The 20101-nt window shown below is 35.1% G+C and overlaps 1 pseudogene; it reads right to left on the reverse strand.

The window, feature by feature from the left end:
- Nucleotides 1-806: 806 nt before the first annotated feature.
- LOC149259756 (glycosyl hydrolase 5 family protein pseudogene) lies at nucleotides 807-1688 on the reverse strand (annotated as a pseudogene).
- Nucleotides 1689-20101: the final 18413 nt, after the last annotated feature.

Consider the following 20101-nt stretch of genomic DNA (forward strand, 5'->3'; position numbering starts at 1 on the left):
AAAAAAATAAAAAATAAAAACAAACTAGTTAAAAAAAATAGAAAATTGAAGAAAAAAAATCAAAAAACTAGTAAAATTAATATTAAAAAAACAAAAATAAATTTAAATTATAAAAAAAATAAACCAAAAAAATGGTTATTTTTTATTAAAAAAAACAAAAAATACAATTATCTTTTATTAAATATACCTATTTTATTTAAAATAAATAAATAAATATATATTTTTTAACAATCTTGTCTTTTATTTAAAAAAAAATAAATTAAACCTACATTTTTATGTTTAAAAAAAATTAAATTTACATTTTTTTTAAGCTATCTTTTTTTAATTAAAAAAAAATTATAATGTTTTTTTTAAACAATATGTTATTTATTTAAAAATATAAATAAATAAAAAAAAAAAAAATTAAAACAAATTTTAATTTTTTACTTTAAAATTTAAAAAATTAATAATATTTTTTTAAAATTAATATATTATAAAAATTAATTATAATTATATGTGTTATAAAAAATTTAAAAAATATTATTAAACTTTTTTATTTTTTATTTATTAATTTTTTTTTTAAAACATATTAAAAAAAAATAATAATAATAATAAATTTTTTATTTATTGTTTTATTTAAAAAAAATAAAAAATACATGGCCCCGGCCGTGCCACCAGCGGGCGGCGGGAGGGCCGTGGGTCAATTCCCGGAATCGACCCACGGCCCTCCTGCGCCCGCTGGTGGCGCGGCCGGGGGCCCAAGGGCCTACACAAAGAGAGGAATTGAACATTCAAAAGTGAAAAACAAAGTAAAACCAAATACAAAATTAAGAAACACAGTTATGCATATATATTAAAAGAAAGCTAATAAATCAACCTTGCGATGGTTTCTGCAAGGATTGCAGCTTGGAAACAAATGTGGGATCCCTGAGACCGTCCCAGCGGCCATTAAAAATCCCGTAAGTCTCTTCGAAGCCAGGCTGCCCATTACGAATATAGTAGCTCCCCTGTAGAGTCCAGAGCGCCCAGTCGTAATCCCCGGCAGTAAGAAAGGCAAGGAAGCAGTCAATGAATTTGTTATCGCCCACATTCGTTCCTCGCTCATCAATTCCAAACTCGCTGATGAACAGCGGCGCCGGAGGAGATAATGTTTTCGTAACAAACGCAGTATGGTCATTTACCCGGGCCGTCACAGTTTTGCAGAGCGTGTCGGCCGGCTTTTGCACCCAGGCATTCCCGTCTGTGAATGAATACCAATGCATCTCATACATGATTTTGTTTGTAAACGCCAGACTCACCGGCTTCGACGCCAAGAACTTAAGATCGGCGTCGTAATTGAGCCCCGACATGATGACCAGCACGTCGGGATTGGCATCATGGACGGCTTGAGCTCCCTGCTGCATGTATTTGTACCAGTCTATCGGATTTGATCTCTTGCCTCTCAGTTCGTTGCGCAGACTCATTCCCACAACCGCTGCCGTGCCCTTGAAAGCGGTGGCCATGGCGGACAGCGCCTGGATCCACACCACTGGATCAAAATCCGTGTCTCCGAAGAATCCATTCCCATCATCGTAGCCACAGCACCAGCGGGGTCTACTGATATGGTTATCGAGTATGACCATCAGCCCCGCCTCTCCCAGCCCCGCGACCACTCGCTTATAGGCGTCCATGAGCGTGAGGTCGAGAAACTCCAGGTTGCTGACAGACATTGTGACCACTGCGTATCTAATATAGCTCCATTTCCATTGAATATTCGAATTTACGAGAGATCGTGATCTCATTCAAATCTGTGCGGATGAATAAAAGCTATTTAGTTTTTCAATCGGAAGTGGACAAATTTTATTCATAAAAACATGCATTCGGAGCTTGCTACCTGAACGCATATTGAACATAACATGATCCAAAATCAACGTGGATCAAGAAGAGCTCACTTAATGAAACAAAAATAAGAAAATGCAAGTCTCTCGTCTGATTGAGCGATGATAATTATAGATTCGGAAATGAACCTCCAAAATTGCAGGATCCGGGAAGGGTACGAAGCCTAACAAAGTTTCTGCTACTGTTTTATAGTGAGAATGCAGAAATTCAAGATTGGAGGCGGCCATATGTTGATGATTGGAATGCCCTTGGGCCCTCGGCCGCGCCACCAGCGGGCGGCGGGAGGGCCGTGGGTCGATTCCCGGAATCGACCCATGGCCCTCCCGCCACCCGCTGGTGGCGCGGCCGGGGCCGTGTTTTTTTATATTATTTTTTAAATAAAACAATAAATAAAAAATTTATTAATTTTAAAAATAATTTTTATTTTTTATTTTTTTTATTATTTTTTTTAATATGTTTTAAAAAAGAAATTTTAATAAATAAAAAATAAAAAAGTTTAATAATATTTTTTAAATTTTTTATAACACATATAATTATAATTAATTTTTTTAATATATTAATTTAAAAAAAAAAAATTATTAATTTTTTAAATTTTAAAATAAAAAATTAATTAATTTTTTTTTTTTTTTTAAATAAATAACATATTGTTTAAAACTAAAAGTTATAAAAAAAAGTAAAATTTAATTTTGATTAAAATATTTTAATCGATTTTTTTTATTAATTTTTTTTTTAATAAATTAAAATTTAATAATTTTTATTACTACTAATTAATGAATTTGTTTTTTTCAAATTAAAAAAAAAAATTACATTTAAAAAAAAAAAAATTATCCTTAATTTTTTTTTGTTTGTTTTTAAATAAATAATGAAAATTTAATAAAAAATTTTATTTATTTATTTATTCTTGAATCAAAAAGACTTTTTTTTGTAAGTTCAAAATGTTCTTTAATTTTTTTTATTTATTGGAAAATACCTATATGTTTAAAATTTCGATATTTTTTTAGTTTTTTTTTTTTTAATAATTTGAGCTTATTTTTGTCTTTTTAGTTTTTTCTAAATGTTTTTAATATTAATTTTACTAGTTTTTAATTTTATTTTTTTGTTAATTTTCTATTTTTGTTTAATCTAGTTTGTTTTTTTTTTGGCTAGTTTTTGTTAATGATTTTTTTAATCTTTATATTTTTACTTACTTAAATTTATATATATAATTTATTTATTTATTTTTTTCCAAATTCTTTTATGATTAAACAATTTTTTTTCTAATATTTTTCATTTATATTTTGTCTCATATATATGTATTTTTACATTTATTTTTTAAGTAATCATCATTTTAATCTTAACTTCACTAATTTTTATTTTTTATTTTTGGTAAATTTTCCATTTTTTTTTTTTGTTTTAAATCTAGTTTGTTTTTAATTTTATTTTTTTTTTAGTTTTTTGTTAATGTCTTTTTTTATTTTTCTATTGTTAGGTACTTAATTTTATAGTTTTTTAAATGTGTTTTTTCTTCTTTTCCCAAATTTTTTTATGGTTTACATATTTGTCTTTTTTCCCCAATTTTTTTTAGATATGTTTTTTTACTATTTATTTGTAATTTCTTTCTATTTTTTTAATTCTTATTTTTTATAGGTTAATTTTGTTTTGTTTTTTTTTTTTTTTTTTTTACATTTTACATTTTTATGATTGATTTTATTTTTGATGTTTGATTTTTTTTGTTTTGTGTTTTTTATTTTATGTTTTGTTTTTAGTATATATTTTTATTTATGTTTTGTTATTTTTATTTTTTATTTTTTTGTTTTGTGTTTTTTCATTGTTTTAATTTTTATTTTTATTTTTATTTTTTGAAATTTTAATGTTTTTCGGGGTCATGATAAAATATTTTATGCTATTATTTTGAAATGTTGAAATTTCACCCTTGAAAAAAAAATTGTTATTCCAGCATCAACACTTTTCGTTTTGAGGGTGTTTTTTGCACAAAATTTACCATTGAGAAAAAAAAATGTTATTCGAACATCAACACTTCGTTTTGAGGGCGTTTTTTGGACAATTTTTGCACCAAAAATTGGTTTTCACCGTCATTTTTAAAACATGTTGAAAATTTAGCTTGGGAAAAGAAAGGTGTTATTCCAACATCAACACTTTTCGTTTTTAGCACTGTTTTTGATGTTTTTTCGGGGTTTTTTGGCCAGAGTTCCCGTTTTGAGTTTATAGTTCCCGTTTCAAAGTTTATATTGTTAACAGTTTCACTTAATCATCAGATATAAAAAGGGCATACATAACAAGGTTGCAGACATGTTATCTGGACCCATTATAAATGCTTCTACCATACTTAAGCATAAATTTGTGCTACATGAAAGCTACATAGAACAATATGCTGAGGATATGGATTTTAAAGATGTATATGCAACTTTGAGTCAAGGCAAAAGAGTAGAAGAATTGGACTATCATATAAAGGACCATCTCTTATACCATTGTGGGAAACTCTGCATTCCACAAACTGAGAGGATAAAGATAATTAGGGAAGCACACACTTCTCTGAGATCAAGTCACTTTGGGGTAAGTAAAACAGTTGCATAGCTGCAAAGATTTTTCTATTGGCCGAAAATGAATGAGACAGTTTCTAGATATATAAGAGGGTGTGCCATGTGTGCTAAAAGCAAGCCCAGCAATAGAAAATTAGGCTTCTACACTCCATTGCTAGTTCCTTCTCACCCTTTGGAAAGTGTTTCCATGGATTTTGTTGGAGGACTGCCTAAACCTAGGAAAGGTCATGATTATCTATATGTTGTTGTGGATAGGTTCAACAAAATGTGTATTTTGATACCTTGTAGTAAACAGATCACAACTGAACAGACTGCAAAATTGTTCTTTGAACATGTATGGGTTCATTTTGGATTACCCACTTCCATTGTATATGATCGAGACACCCGATTTGTGGGGAAGTTTTGGTCTAGTCTATGGAACTGATGGACACCAAGTTAAAGAAAAGCACAGCTTTTCATCCACAAACAATTGGCCAGACAGAAGTAGTAAACAGGACTGTGTTCCGGTTATTGAGAGGATATCGCAATAAACATCCTAAACTTTGGGATGAACACTTGTGTTATGTGCAGCATGCTTCCAACAGAGCCAAACACTCTTCTACACAGAGATATCCTTTCGAGACCTGCTTTGGTTTCACACCAAGGTCTCCTTTGGATTTTTTCTTTGGTAAAGATACCATGGTTAATGAACAAAATGATGTGGATAAGGCAACCAGGTCCATTGAACAGATCCAGGAGATCCATCAGGCAGTATAGGAACAGTTGGAAAAGAGACAGGCCAAGTATAAGGCTAGGCATGATAAACATCGGATGGAGCATAGTTTTCAAGTTGGAGACCAAGTCTGGCTATATATCAGCAAGGACGGGATGCAAGGTGAAGGTAAAAAGCTAAAGCCTATCAGGTATGGACCTTTTAGAATACTTGAGAAAATTGGTGAAAATGAATTTTGCCTTGATCTACTAGCTTACATGCATATCTACTCAGTCGTAAATGCATATTGCTTGAGATTGTTTGAACCTTCAATGATTGAGGACCCTGAAGAGAAAATTCAATTGCCTTCTATTGATGACCTACTACCTGAATACCTCAATAGGTTGCAGGAAGACACCGTGTTGGATAGGAAAGTGAGGACAACGTGCAAGGGAGGTGTTGAGTACCTCAGGATTGGGCTCAAAGGTTCAAAGCCGAGCAGCGCAAAGTGGATTGAGATTGGACAAGTGAAGAAACAGTATCCTCACTTAGTCGACACTTGAGAACCAACTTTTTATGGTCCAAAAGCTTTTTCAGTAGGGAGGCCATGATTTGAATTGGATCCATAGAAAGACTGTCGAGAACCATGACTGAATCAAGTCGAACAAATCTCTAAAGAAACCCAAAACATTATCAAAAACACCCTGAACCAGTGGTCATGGCAGCTGACGTGGAACGACGAGGACCTCGGTCAAAGCACACTGACCGAGGCCCATGGAGACCGTGCAAGAGGCCAAAATAGCCCGTAGGAGCCCCTAAATGGGAAAAGGAAGAGGTTTTTGATGCACGATTAGCGCTTAATCGCGCATCGCTAGTTAAATAGGGCCCTGAAGGGGATAGCCCTAGCACTCAGTCACATCGGGAGCCAGGAAGCCACGTGCAAAAAAAGCGAAAAATGCTAATGTACGAAGGCGGGACCCGCACGCTAGAAAGCGGTGGCATTGATCTGGGTGCCCTTAAACGGTAAGAGGTTTTGGATAGGAGCAGAGCGATTCCATACACCGATCGACGTGTGGTAGGCGGAGGAGAGAAAACCACCGTTGATCGTGCACTATTGGTAGAGCAAGTCAACCACGCGAAATGTGCGTATGGTGTCAGATCTGGAGGGCCCAGATCGGACGGCTGAGATTGCACCTGACGGAAAGAATAAGAATCAAAAGGGAATTAAGATGCGTTCTAAAGAGATTTGGAATCTGTTTGACCACCACGATGGAGGAAGAACGCATCCATGAAACAAACCGACGAAGTATGCTGGTGCCATTTAGAGGAGGACAAGTGGCCACAACCTGAGCGTTCATGATGATGCCGAACACAGGGAACTCCAAGCACAGCTGTAGAAGGTGAATCGAAATAGGCGGAAGAGGAATCAAACAGCCATAGGGATCGAATGGCTAAAGCCATGAATGGAGACAGTCGAATCAGTTAGAGTCGAGTGGGAATCAGAATTGAGAAGAGTCCAAGCGACTGAGAGAGACAGTGAACAGTGAACCCTCAGAGGAGGATTGAACACAGAGAACAATAAAGCTAAGCAGAAGAGAGAGAGGGCCGAGTTGACCAGAGGTAGCATTGAGCACCAGAGAGCTTGAAGATTTAATCCTTCCCATAAAAAAAAAAAATCCGGTCTGAGCATCACATTTGGCTCTTTTCACTGTAGACCAAGGGTCGCAGAGCTGGTAGGAAGAAGAAGATTCTGTGTACTCCAAGTGGCTTGGGGAATCCAAGAACCACCCTACCAAGCAAAATCTGCTTTAGGAGAACTCATATCGAGTCCCTGTATTGTAATTTCTCTGCTGAAAGACACAATAAAACAAGGCCACCACTGAAGCTGGACCAGAGACGTAGCCCTGGAGATTAGGGTGAACTCCTTATTAAAATTGATTGTGTCTTTATGATTGCTTACTGTATTTCTCTATTGTCTTTCCATTTTATTTGTCTATGTATTGACAATCTGATCGATCCATTATTTCAATAACATAGAACACACACAAGCACATGAGTCTGTAATACCTTAGTTTAATAAATCTTTAATTGATGGCCCTCATAGGGTGAATATCAGATCATACGTCGACCTCGAGTGTCTTTTGATATCTTATTTCTATGGAGAAATAACACCTCCAATAGTCAATCCTTCTCGGAATACCGCTGAAAGTAGCATTCAGAAAAGCTATAAAAGTCCACTGCCTTCTATTTACAGGGACACAATAGGAAACATCAACAAGGCTACCAAACTCTCCTAGTTTGACATATATTTAAAATTTTCTAAGTAGGACATCCCTAAGGACCAGGAATACTTACAGCTATATATCATCATCAAGAGGTCTAGACTCCACAAAGTGGCCTTGCATCCTCCTGTCTTCATGTGCACAGTGACCATCATTTGGATTATACATAATGTGAACACAGATCGATGGGTAGTAAGAAATCATAAAACTAAAGCTTTCACAACCATCTCTTCGGCATACGTTTTTTCTTATTACAGGTTTTTGGATAAGGAAGAATCATTTAGTACCAAATGTCTATCATATTTCTCGGTTCCAACAAAGGACATTTTAAGGTTTTTGTTGCAAGACCCTTCTAAATTCAGGGTGAAGAATAATCAAGTGTACATGATAGAAGGCCTAAAGAAATTTTACCTACTCATTTCCGCAATGATGAATTGATTATATGGAAAGCCTAACATGGATACCTTTCTCAGGAATGGGTCCCTATCATGTATGTTGTCACCATAAGAGGTACAATCTTCAACTATGCTAGTATCATGGCTTTCGCATTGAGGACTAACATATATGCAGCGAAACATCCTGAAGCAGACTAACCAGTAGAATTCTACATGGTCTCGCACCTATTAGATGAAATATGTGCAAGATGTAAGTTCGACAATTGGAGTTACAACTAGAGAACAACTGCGGAAGAACCTATGAACCAGCATTATCAGATCTTTTGGGACCTAGGTTATAAAAATGTGCATGAGTCCACCTCTTAGACATTCATCACCCCATTGAACCAGTTTCTCTTCAGAGAATATCCTCCTTGCATGTCAAAGAGGTAAATGAAGACTATTGCCAAAGTAGCATATTGGTTCACCATCAAGGAGGGCACATTCATCAGGGTCTTTGTCTCATACAAACCTCTTCATACACTTCCCAGGTTCATCATAAACAAATTATTGCTACATGAGGTATGTTATCAGATGACTACAGGGTTTTCAAGGATGCTAACTAAGGGGAAGAAGAAGCCTTAGCCCACCTTCCCTCTCACTATTGGGGCATATAATGTTGAAAGATTCAAGGAAGTTGAGGGATAAGATGAGGAGATAAATGGATTCCATTTTTTGACCTTGAGTCATCATACTTATGACCCCAAAGGGGTTGTAGTAGTTCATTACAAGAAGTCTAATTTTAACTAGTCATACCCACATACCAGGAAATGTCACGAGGATAAAGTCAGAAATTAGTACAACGCGATCAGGGAATTCAACACAAGTGAATAAAAAGAAAAGGAGGACGAGAAAGTTGAGCATTCCCAAGAGAACGTAAGCCTACAAGATATGTCATCCTTTCTCAAGAGGAAGAAAGAGAAAGAAAAGTCATGACAAAAATTCAATAAACATAAAGGCGAAGAAATAAAAGATCCTCCAAGTGAAAAATATGAGGGTGAAGATGATGAAACTTTAGTGGAGAGAAACGTGACCTTAGCTAGGAAAAAGAAGGTGCTGAAGAGGAGAAGAGAAAAATAACTAATATGGTTTCAAAAATCAGGAGACCAGTAGCCCAAAGATCATCCAGGGAAGAAATGAAAGGAAGAAGAAAGAAGAAAGAAATAATAGGAGGAATAGTGGTTGCAAAGGGAAGAAGAGAAATGGAGGGCCCGGGAGGATGAATAAAAGAAGAAGTGGGAGTAGAAAGAGCTGGAGGAGAAACGTAAATAGGAAGAAGAGCTCAAGAAGAAGCAAGAACATGATGAGCAAGAAAATAAGAGGATGGAGGAGGAACAAAGGAAGAAGGCCGAAGAAGAAAAGAAAAGGAAGGAAGAAGAATAAATGAAGATACAACAAGAAGAGACTGACAAGAAAGCTCAACAAGAGCTTGAACAACAACAATAGCATCAAGAGTTCAATGTGTAGGTTGAACTTCCTTTGATAGATGTTCCTCCATCCACTACCATCATCGGAGAGAATCTTCCTCTTAAGTAGTTAGGAATTCCCAACTAGGAGGAAAAGGAAGTGTTGGAACTAACAAGACTTACCTTCGGCCAAGTCAATTGTAATATCATGCAAGAGAGAAGGAAATATTATGCCAGAAACCATGTGGACCCTCTATCCATGACCACAAAAAAGGAGATCGTATTAGCTACCATAATAAATCCTGAGATGATCACCTCCACTGAGACATCCTTTGTGACTACAACTGAGTTGAATGTGGGAAGAATGAGCAAAAATATTGTAGAACTCCAACGAAAACTATATGCATCTGAACAAAATGTTGTTAGAGAAGAAGAATATAGGAGGAGGCTAAAATAAGAGAATAAATCACTTTGCTTGGCCCACTCGAGCACAAAGTATTTTCAAGACTCAATCAAGGAAGAATTTGAGACCTTGAGAGAAGCCATGGCAGTGGTCTATGAGGATATGTCGAAGTTGCATCACACCATGTCCCTTATCCTAGCCATATAGGTCGACTCAAAGGAAAAATATGCCATGCTAAAACAAGTTATCACAGCTATCGACATCATTCATGAGTGAACAACTAAGTATCCATAGGCACTGACAATTCTCCTAAATAAGGATTGTATTACAACCCAAAATGACAAAGTACATATATGCATTAGGATCCAATCATGAGATCACCTGGCTAGGGATGTTGACATAGTTCTTGCCTCTTACAAACATTTGCTGAGTGGGTTGGAGTTTGTGATTGAAGTTCATGTGTTTCCTTCGATTTTAGTAGTCGGAGAAGTAAGTAAGCATGAGTAAATCCTATACGATGTTCAAAAATTCCGCAACCCTTTCAGGCAAGCTTCCAACACAGGATATTTGTAGGTTGCAAAGGAGAACATTACATGGTATGTGGTGGAACCAGTGAGGATGTACATGAAGCTAGTAACTCTATCCAATCAAATCAAGGACAATAGAATCACTCTCATTCCATGTTCCCTTGAATGCCTCCATGGACATAATGAAAAGCAACAAAAGGTGACTGAAATAGCCTCTAAGTACAAGCTTTGGTACACCTACCTCATGAAGCTGTTGTGCACAGATGTCCCATAATTGTCTATTACTAAATTTTTAGGGTATAATAAATTTGTTTTGTTGTGAAGAGAAAGGTAAGATAGAGTAGAATGAAGTATGAATTTGAAATCTCATGAGGAAGTCCAAGAGTCATGGGTAGACCAAAATCCACCCTCTTTTCTATAAATATACCCTCATGGAAGATTGTAAAGGAATTTTAGCTTTGGACTTATTTTGGTGCATATTTTTTTGAGAACTTATGTTATTTTAGTGAATGCAAGGAGTAATAGTATATTTCCATTGTTGGATTCGATGAAGATCTTGTATGTTGGTGCCATGAATATTATCAACTTAATGAATTGAGAGTTTCTATGATCTTTGGTGTACTGCCTCCTCACGTATCTTTTGGTGATGTGAGTTTTTCTTTGCAACGTATGAATGGTAAATGATATGCCGACCTTATGCTGATGTTGATAAATTGTTTTTTTGATATTGACATAGTATCATTGTGGATCGTGCACTCATTTGTGTTTTCAATGGTTAACAATCATGAACTCATTCTTGGTTGCTAAACTTATTTCTTATTTATGCGTGGTATTATTTAAAGTCTTGCTAACAATGCTTTTCTTAGTATTCATGCTTTGAAGTTCTGTTGTTTTTATTTATGGTATCTATTTTATTGGGTGTTCATTAATTACTTACTTGTGTTTGTTGAATTTTATATGTTCCACTTAACTGATACTCCCTTTCCTATCTGAAAAAATATTCAACCAATGGGATGGAATTCAAGCCTATATACCAGATGGGATCCCTAAACCAAACAGTGTAGAGTTTGATTAGGATTCTGCATCATGGAGATCCCCTAGCTATTGGTGGTAAATTCGATCTCGTCAACAGCAACACAAATGTTGATGACATAAAAGGAGGAAATACTACCGATCAAATTTCAAAAATTGATGAATTAATATGAAAAGATAATGATGAATCCATAATTTCTAGATGGACTACTTCCAATAAGGGAAATTAGTCATAACATGGATTTGATTTTAGGATCAAGTATGCCAAATACGGCATCATATTGGATGATTCCTCAAGAGAATGAGGAATTAAATCAACATGACCAAGAGATGCTGGAAAAGGCACTGAATTAGGAGAACCTCATTCATTGCATTGTATTAGTCATACTTACACCAAAGAAAGGGGGTGAGTGGAGAATGTGCACAAACTCCTGACAAATTAACAATATTACCATCAAATATAGGTTTCCATTTCCTTGTATGGATGACTTAATTGATTTATTTAGTGGAGCAAGGTATTTCATCAAGATTGAATTAAATATTGGATGCCATCAAATAAGAATTTGTGAAGGGGATGAGTTGAAAACAAAATTCAAAATGAAGGATGGATAATATTAATGACTATTTATGCAATTTGGGTTAACTAAATCACCCAATACATTCATGAGATTGATGAACCAAGTACTGAAGCACTATCTCAGTAAGTTTGTTTTAGTATATATTGATGACATTTTAATTTTTAGTATGACAAAGGAAGAACATTTAGAACATGTTAGGGTTATATTGCAAAGATTGAAACAAGAAAATCTTATGGTAAATTTGAAAGTTGCACCTTCATGAAGAAGGAATTAGTTTATTTTGGATTTGTAGTTTCAGAAGGAGGGTTCAAAATGTATCTTGAGAAGGTGAGGGTTATTATTGATTGGGTGTCACCTAGGAATATGCTTGAAGCCCGTATTTTCATGGATTGGTGAGTTTTTATCATAAATTCGTAAGAAATTTCAGTGGAATTTTTTTTGCCATAATATAAACTATGAAGGGTGTGAGAAAGAAATTTAAATGGACAATAGAAGTGAAGAAGAGTTTTAAATTGTTAAATAGTAAAGTGACAAAAAAGAAATGCTAGCATTTCCATATTTTGGGAATGATTTACAGGTTGACTGTGATGCAAGTGGAACAACCATAGGAGGATTTCTCAACCAGGAAGGTAGACCAATCACATACTTCAACGAAAAATTGAATGAGACAAGAAGGAAGTATTTTGTATATCACCAAGAAATTTATGCAATTATGCAGGGACTCAAGAAATGGAGGCATTACTTGTTTCCTAAGGAATTTATGTTATATGCAGATCATCATGTGTTTCAATTCATAAATAGTCAAGTTAAGTTGAATTAAAAGCATTTGAAATGGGTTCAATCTTTGCAAAATTATTCTTTTGTTTTAAAACACAAAAGTCGTAAATCAAATCGGGTTGTCGATCCACTAACTTGAAGGAATTTTTTATTGAGTGAGATGAAAATAAATGTTGTTGCATTTGATTCTTTGAGTGAGTTATATGAACACAATATCGATTTTAGGGAAGCATGGATGACATGCAAGAATTTAATGGGAGTAAATAAAATTCCATGGTTGGAGTATTTCATAAAGAAGGCCATGGGATCAAATTAGTATGGACTTTGTTTCAAATATACCCTAAACTCAACCAGGTAGTGATTTAGTAATTTTTTGTTGCTGACCAATTTTAAAAAATGGCTCACTTCATTCCATGTCAAATACCAGTGATGCATCACACATAGATGATTTAATTTTCAATGAAATAGTTTGTCTCCATGGATTTCCTAAAAGCATAGTCTCTGGTAGGGATACAAAGTTTGTTCACCATTTTTGAAATACGTTGTGGAAGAACTTGGGCACACAATTTGGTTTTAGATTAGCATACCATCCACCAACTGATGGTCAAACTGAAGTTTTCAATAGAATTTTGGGAAATTTGTTGAGATGTTTGATTGGTGACAAACCAAAGTAGTGGGACTTGACATTGCCTTAGTCAAAGTTTTCCTACAATAAATCAATCAACAGGAGCATGGGAAGGAGTCCATTCAATGTTGTGCATGGTTTCATCCCTAGGGGAGTGGATGAACTCATGGACAATGCAAAATTAGTGAGGAAAAGTGTGGAAAATGAATATTTTGTAGAATACATTTGATATTTACACAATGAAGTGAGGGAGAAGTTGGAAAAGAGCACTACATAATATAAGGACTATGTTGATTCGCATAGAAAAGAACAAGAATTTCATATTAGTTAGTTGGTATGGGTTCATTTCAAGAAACAAAGGTTTCCACGGGGAACCTATAATAAGGTAAAATGCAGGAAGATACGTCTTTGTAGGATCTCAAAGAAATTTTCAACAAGTTCCTATGAATTCGACCTTCTAGAAAACATTGATATCTCCCCTATCTTCAATGTTAACTATCTGTGTAAGTATTACGAAGGCAAGGATAGTGCATAAACACCTCTACTAGTAATTGCCTCTCCTAAACCAACATAGGTTTCGAATCAACCTAAGAAGCCATCCGAAGTAGTGGATACATTTGTTGATTTTAGAGTCACAAAGGCAACATGGGGGAAAGACTACATGGAGTATCTAGTTCAATGAAGGGAAATCTAATTGATGAGGCCTCTTGGTTGAATGAAAATGAACTGGCTAAGTATGATATCTTAGTTCTATATTTCCAAAAATGTTCATCAATTCAATCTCAAAGAACATTTATCTTATGTAGGGTATCTAATGCGGGATCACCTTGGGTGAACGTGTAATCCACATCACCCATATATATTTTCTTTCTAAGTTGAGTTTTGGTGTTTCGAATATTATGTGTTTTCAAATTATGAATTCTAATGGAAATAAATGGAAAGAAGTCCCTAGACTTCCAGTTCTCAAAACTTCTTGATAATAAAAGTGATTTAGTCTGGTTTGGGGTTAGTTTTTAGCAACTTGGTCAGAAAGACATACAATTAGACATTATAGTACTAAGATTAGAAGCATAAAAGTAGTGTAGACTTGAAAATTGGTACAAAATCGAAACTAGTGTTGCTTGGAATCATGAAGAGCCCCATAGTGGTTTAGAACAATTGATTTTCTAAGAATAAATACAGACTATTGAAGCCTCACCCAATCAGGGACCATCAAGATTTAGAGGAGAGATAGTATGGGGCCTTGTTTTGCATCCAATGAGTCATCAACCCCATTTATTGTGACAAGTCAAATCCCATTAGACATAATGGGAGTCAATCAATTCACGAATGCATTAGTACCTGATGAATCAAAAGTCATTGATATTATTACTCAAATTCGATTGTGACCATCAGATATGGAGGACCCTTTTCGAACAAATGCACTTGGACACAAGGAGGCATGTAACCACGACTCAACGAGGCCTTATGCAGACAACAATATAGGATATGCTAGGTCCCTATAATACTACTGAATCCCCATTATTGTTATTGTTGTGCCCCATAGAATCCCACTATTGTTATTGTTGTGCCCTTACATTATTGTTGTTATGCAAGCTCTAATTATATTGTAATCCCTTAGACTCCAATATATACAAAGGAGGTCTTGTCATTTGTATCATCTAAGAATTTTTCATATATGTAACATAAATGAGGCTTCCCCATTAAAGAGGATAATTTTTAAGTCGTTGTTTTATCTATTTGTGAGCTAGTTGCATAACATTTGGTATAAGATCTTTGGATTCTAGGGTTTCACTTCTTCAAATAGGTCATCATGGAATTTTCGCTATAATATTTTTTCTACAAAGCTCTAGAAGCTGAAATTGAAACCACATGGAGCCTAACATGTGGTGAACTTTGTGCCAAAATTTAAGATCTTCATTCGCTATATTTTCTAAGATATGGTCTGAAGAAGTTAGGGTTTTTTTATGCTCCAAAATTCAATATCAAACAAGTGACCTAGGGAAAGTTGTCATAGCTTTTGTTTGAGGCATCAGAATTGAATTATGTAAAAATTAACTACAATAGAATATACTAAAGCTTTATCTATATCAATTTCAAGGCCGAATGTTGAAACAATGACTCGTGGCATCCCATACAGCTTTGTTCTACTGAACCAGTCCATAATGAGGCCATCGTGGGAGATCTAACATAAATATATATTAAAGGATCCAATATTGATCTGACTTGTGGCATAGGAAAGAAAATTCATAGGGATACCACAATACTAAATTTCAAAACTTAGAGATCTAAAATTACAGAGTTATAACCATTTTAAGATCGAGCTCCTAAAAGCAAGAAAAAGATGTGCATATTTTTTTAAAATTATATAAATTTTGTTTGAAAAATCAGTTTGAAGTGATTCCAAGGGCATATTGAGGCATAGATATCAGTATTGGGTTCTAAAACGCCTCCAAAGAAAAATAATTATACACCTATTAAGACCTTAGAAATCTCTACTATGACGCACAAAGAGGAAGAATTGCAACATGACATATCAAAATTATGGGAAAAAGTACAACAAATTTCGCTCTCACGAAGAGCAACCAAATATCAACTAAAACACGACATGGATGGATTAAAATCAGAAATAAAAGGTGACATGGATGGTTTATAACGTGACATGGATGCTCTAAAAGGTGACATGAATGGTTTAAAAGAAGACATGGAAGGTTTGAAGAAAGGTTAACAAAGTTGTTGTAAGAAAGGCTTCCCGGTCGTGACAGGGTAATCCATGAACATTATGATGAGGAAAAAAGGAATATGAATTATGATTTTAGAGACTCCAATGTGGTGTTTAAGAACCACCATATTCTAAATATAGATATGAGGAAGTTTGATGGCAAGGATCCAGTAACTTGGACACTATAGATGGAGCAATATTTTGAGCTATAGGATGTGCAACCCTCACAAAAGGTACACATTACATCTTTATATTTAGATCACAATCAAGTTGTATGTTATACATGGACTTTTTCTCATAAACCACTTGTCACCTAGTCAATTTTTATGGAGGAAATGATATCACATTATGAAGACACAAAGAGAAACTGTTGGGTTCCTATAATACTAGTGATTACCCCATTACTATTGTAGTTGCATCCCTTATTAATATTGTTGTGCCCCTATTATCCCCATATTGTTATTACTGTGCCCCATAGAATCCCTCTATTGTTATTTTTGTGGCTTTATATTATTATTGTTAGGTCGGCTGGGTTATATTGTGACTCCTTAGACTCCTATATATAGAAAGGAGGTTTTGTCATTTGAATCATCCAAGAATTGTTCATTTATGTAATGTAAAGGAGGTTTCCCCCTCGAAGAGGCTGAATTCTAAGGCGTTGATCTATCTTTTTGATCTTTTCTTGAGTTGGTTTCATAACATTTGGTATCAGAGCCTTGGATTCTAGGGTTTCGCTGCTCCAAATAGGTCATCATGGCATTTTCGCTATAACTTTTTTCTACGACGTTTCAGAAGCTAAAAAAAACCCATTTGAGAAGATATCGTGTTGAACCTTGGGTCCGAATTTCATAGATTTTCGGACTATATTTGCAGAGATATGATCTGAAGAAGTTGGTCTTTTTGCAGACTCCTGAATTACATTCCAAACAAGTGACCTGGGGAAAATCATCATAACTTTCTCTCTGAGCATCGGATTGAAATTTCGTAAGAAGTTATAGAAAGATAATGGACTGTAGTTTCTTGTAGATATTTTTCAAAGCTAAAGGTCAAAAAAGTGACTCGTGAAATGTCGTACAAGTTCGCTCTACTGAACTAGTCTATAATCAAGTCACTGTGGGAGATTTCGCATAACTCTTCCTTGGAGAATCCAATTTGGGTCAGACTGGTGGCATTGGAAAGAGGACACAGAGGGCTACTACAGGTCGCAATTTCAGAACTAGATGATTAGAAAGTATAGAGATACATCAGAGGCAATATCGAGCTCCTACAAAGTGAAAAAAGATGTGTAGATTTTTTTAAATTTTTGCTTAAGATTGGTTTGAAAAATTATTTTGAAGGAATTCAAAGGGCATAGTAGAGCATTATTATCAATAACTGATGCCCTGAGGAAAGAAAATGCAAACACCTAGTAAGCAACCTGAAAGCTCTAGCATGACTCATGAATAAGAGGAAGAAATGCTACATGATATATCAAAATTACAAGAACAAGTGCAACAAATGTCACTTCACAAAATCTAACAGAAGCTAAGATAAATGGCATGGAAGCTAAGATGAATGGCATGGAAGCTAAGATGGACAACTTGAAGATAGATTTGAACACAAATTTGGAGAGAGGTATGGCAGATTTGAAGACATATTTGACAAATTTTGTACAAGAAATACTTACTAATGGTGAAAAGGTAGTAAAGGAAACTCGTGATGCGAACAAAAAAAATGTTAATCATGATTTCTTAGACTCTAATGTGGGATCAAAGACCTACCATATTCCAAAAATTGATATGAGGAAGTTTGATGGCAAGGATCTCGTAACATGGATATTATAAATGGAGCAATTTTTCGATCTCAATAATGTGCAAAACACACAAAAGGTACGTATTGCAACTTTATATTTGGAACCAAATCAGTTTGTATGGTATAAATGGCTTTTCTCTCATAAACGAATTATCACTTGGGCAATTTTGACAGAAGAATTGATAGCACATTATGAGGATATAAAAAGAAACATTTTTTTTAGCCAATTGATAAGTCTCAAACAAAAGGGTTCAATAATGGAGCACATTGAGGAGTTCCAAAAATTGAACATAAGGGTAAAAGATATTCCAAAGGAGCATAGGATTGATGTGTTCATAGGGACTTTAAAGGATAATATCTAACATGATGTTCAGCTTTTGGGAACCTGATTCATTAGAGAAGGCATTCAGGTTAGCAAGAAAAATGGAAAGCAAAATTATGGCAACTAGGAAGCATACCAATCACAACTATAAAGATGGAAGTGCGGTTGCCCCTAGTCTTCCACAACCTATAAGGTTGACACCACAAAAATTGGAAGAAAAAAGAGAAAAAGGGCTTTGTTACAGTTGTGATAGAAAATACACTAAAGGTCATAAGTGTGCTGAGAAGAAATTATTCTACATAGATTGCGAAGAGGAAGAAGAAAAGGAGCAAGAAAGGTCAAAATAATAGGATATAATATAGGAACAAAGCCTAGATAAAGAAGAAATGAATCCGACCATATCTTGTAATGCATTGGTGGGAATTACCACTCCTCAAACCATCAAGATAAAAGGACAAATCAAGAAGAAAAAGGTAATAGTGTTGATTGATTCAGGAAGTACCCACAATTTTATTCATTGTAAGGTAGCAAAAGAATTGAATTGCTTCTTATATCCAGCACCAGAGTGTCAAGTGATGGTTGCAAATGGAGGAACAATAAATTGCTCTAGAAAGTGCCATAATATCAAGCTATCGATGGGAGAATATGTATTGACTAGCCCAATGCTTTCCATTCCAATGGGAGGTGCTGATGTTGTACTAGGAGTCCAATGGCTACAATCCTTGGGTACAATAGCTTTTAATTTTCAAGAACTTTTCATGAAATTTTCCGTGGAAGGAAAGGAAGTTGAATTAAGGGGTATTGCAGGGAAACCGGGAAAGATAATTAGCTCTAATGGTATGACAAAGCTTCTAAAAAAGGAACAAAGGGGTGTAATTGCACAATTATGTTCGCTAGATGTTTCCACATTGCAATCATCTATTTCTCTAGATCTCCAAAAATCTTGGACAATCATTCCAAGGTATTTGAGACTCCCAAAGGTCTCCCACCTATTCATGATCATGATCATGCTATTCATTTGATTCCAGGAAGTGTTCCTCCAAACATCAGGCTGTACAGATATCCCTATGCCCAAAAGAGTGAAATTGAACGTATGGTTGCAGAAATGCTAGAGGCTGGTATAATTCAACCGAGTCAAAGTTCTTTCTCTGCTCCAGTAGTATTAGTGCACAAGAAGGATGGATCATGGCACATGTGTCCAGATTATAGGGAGCTCAACAAGCTCACTATTAAAGATAAGTTTCCCATTCCCATCATTGATGAATTACTGGATGAATTGCATGGATCAATTTACTTCACCAAGTTGGATCTTCATTCAGGATATCATCAAATCAAAATGAAGACTGAAGACATTTCGAAAACAACATTTAGAACTCATGAGGGTCATTATGATTTTTTGGTCATGCCTTTTGGCCTTACCAATGCACCTTCAACATTTCAAGGTTTGATGAATTCCATTTTCAAACCATTCCTTAGAAAAATTTTGTTAGTATTTTTTGATGATATACTAATCTACAACAAGTCTTGGAAGGATCATGTTGAACATGTTGATAGGGTGCTACAACTATTGGAGGAGAAACAATTATATGCAAAAAGATCCAAATGTTTCTTTGGAGTGCAAGAGGTGGAATATCTCGGTCATATTGTATCTCATGGAGTTAAGGTAGACCCTAGCAAAATTAAAGCCATTAAGGAATGGAAAATCCCCACATCCATAAAGCATCTACGAGGATTTCTTGGGTTGACAGGGTATTATCGCAAGTTTGTTAAGAATTATGGGAGAATAGCAGCACCTCTAACAACATTATTGAAGAAAGATGCATTTTCATGGACTCTAGAAGCAACAAAGGCCTTCGAACATCTTAAAGAGGCAATGTGCCAAGCACCGGTCTTAGCCACACCGGACTTCACAAAAACCTTTATTGTGGAATGTGATGCTTCAGGAAATGGAATTGGTGTTGTTTTAATGCAAGATGAAAGACCCATTGCTTTTGAAAGTTGTCCAATCAAGGGAAAGTTTTTACACAAAGCTATTTATGAGAAGGAAATGTTGGCAATACTCCATGCACTTAAGAAATGGCGACCCTACCTAATGGGAAGACACTTCAAGGTAA

Source organism: Pinus tabuliformis, chromosome 6, assembly GCF_031772625.1.
Source record: "Pinus tabuliformis cultivar Carrire ecotype Pingquan chromosome 6, CPIR1, whole genome shotgun sequence".
Taxonomy (NCBI): domain Eukaryota; kingdom Viridiplantae; phylum Streptophyta; class Pinopsida; order Pinales; family Pinaceae; genus Pinus; species Pinus tabuliformis.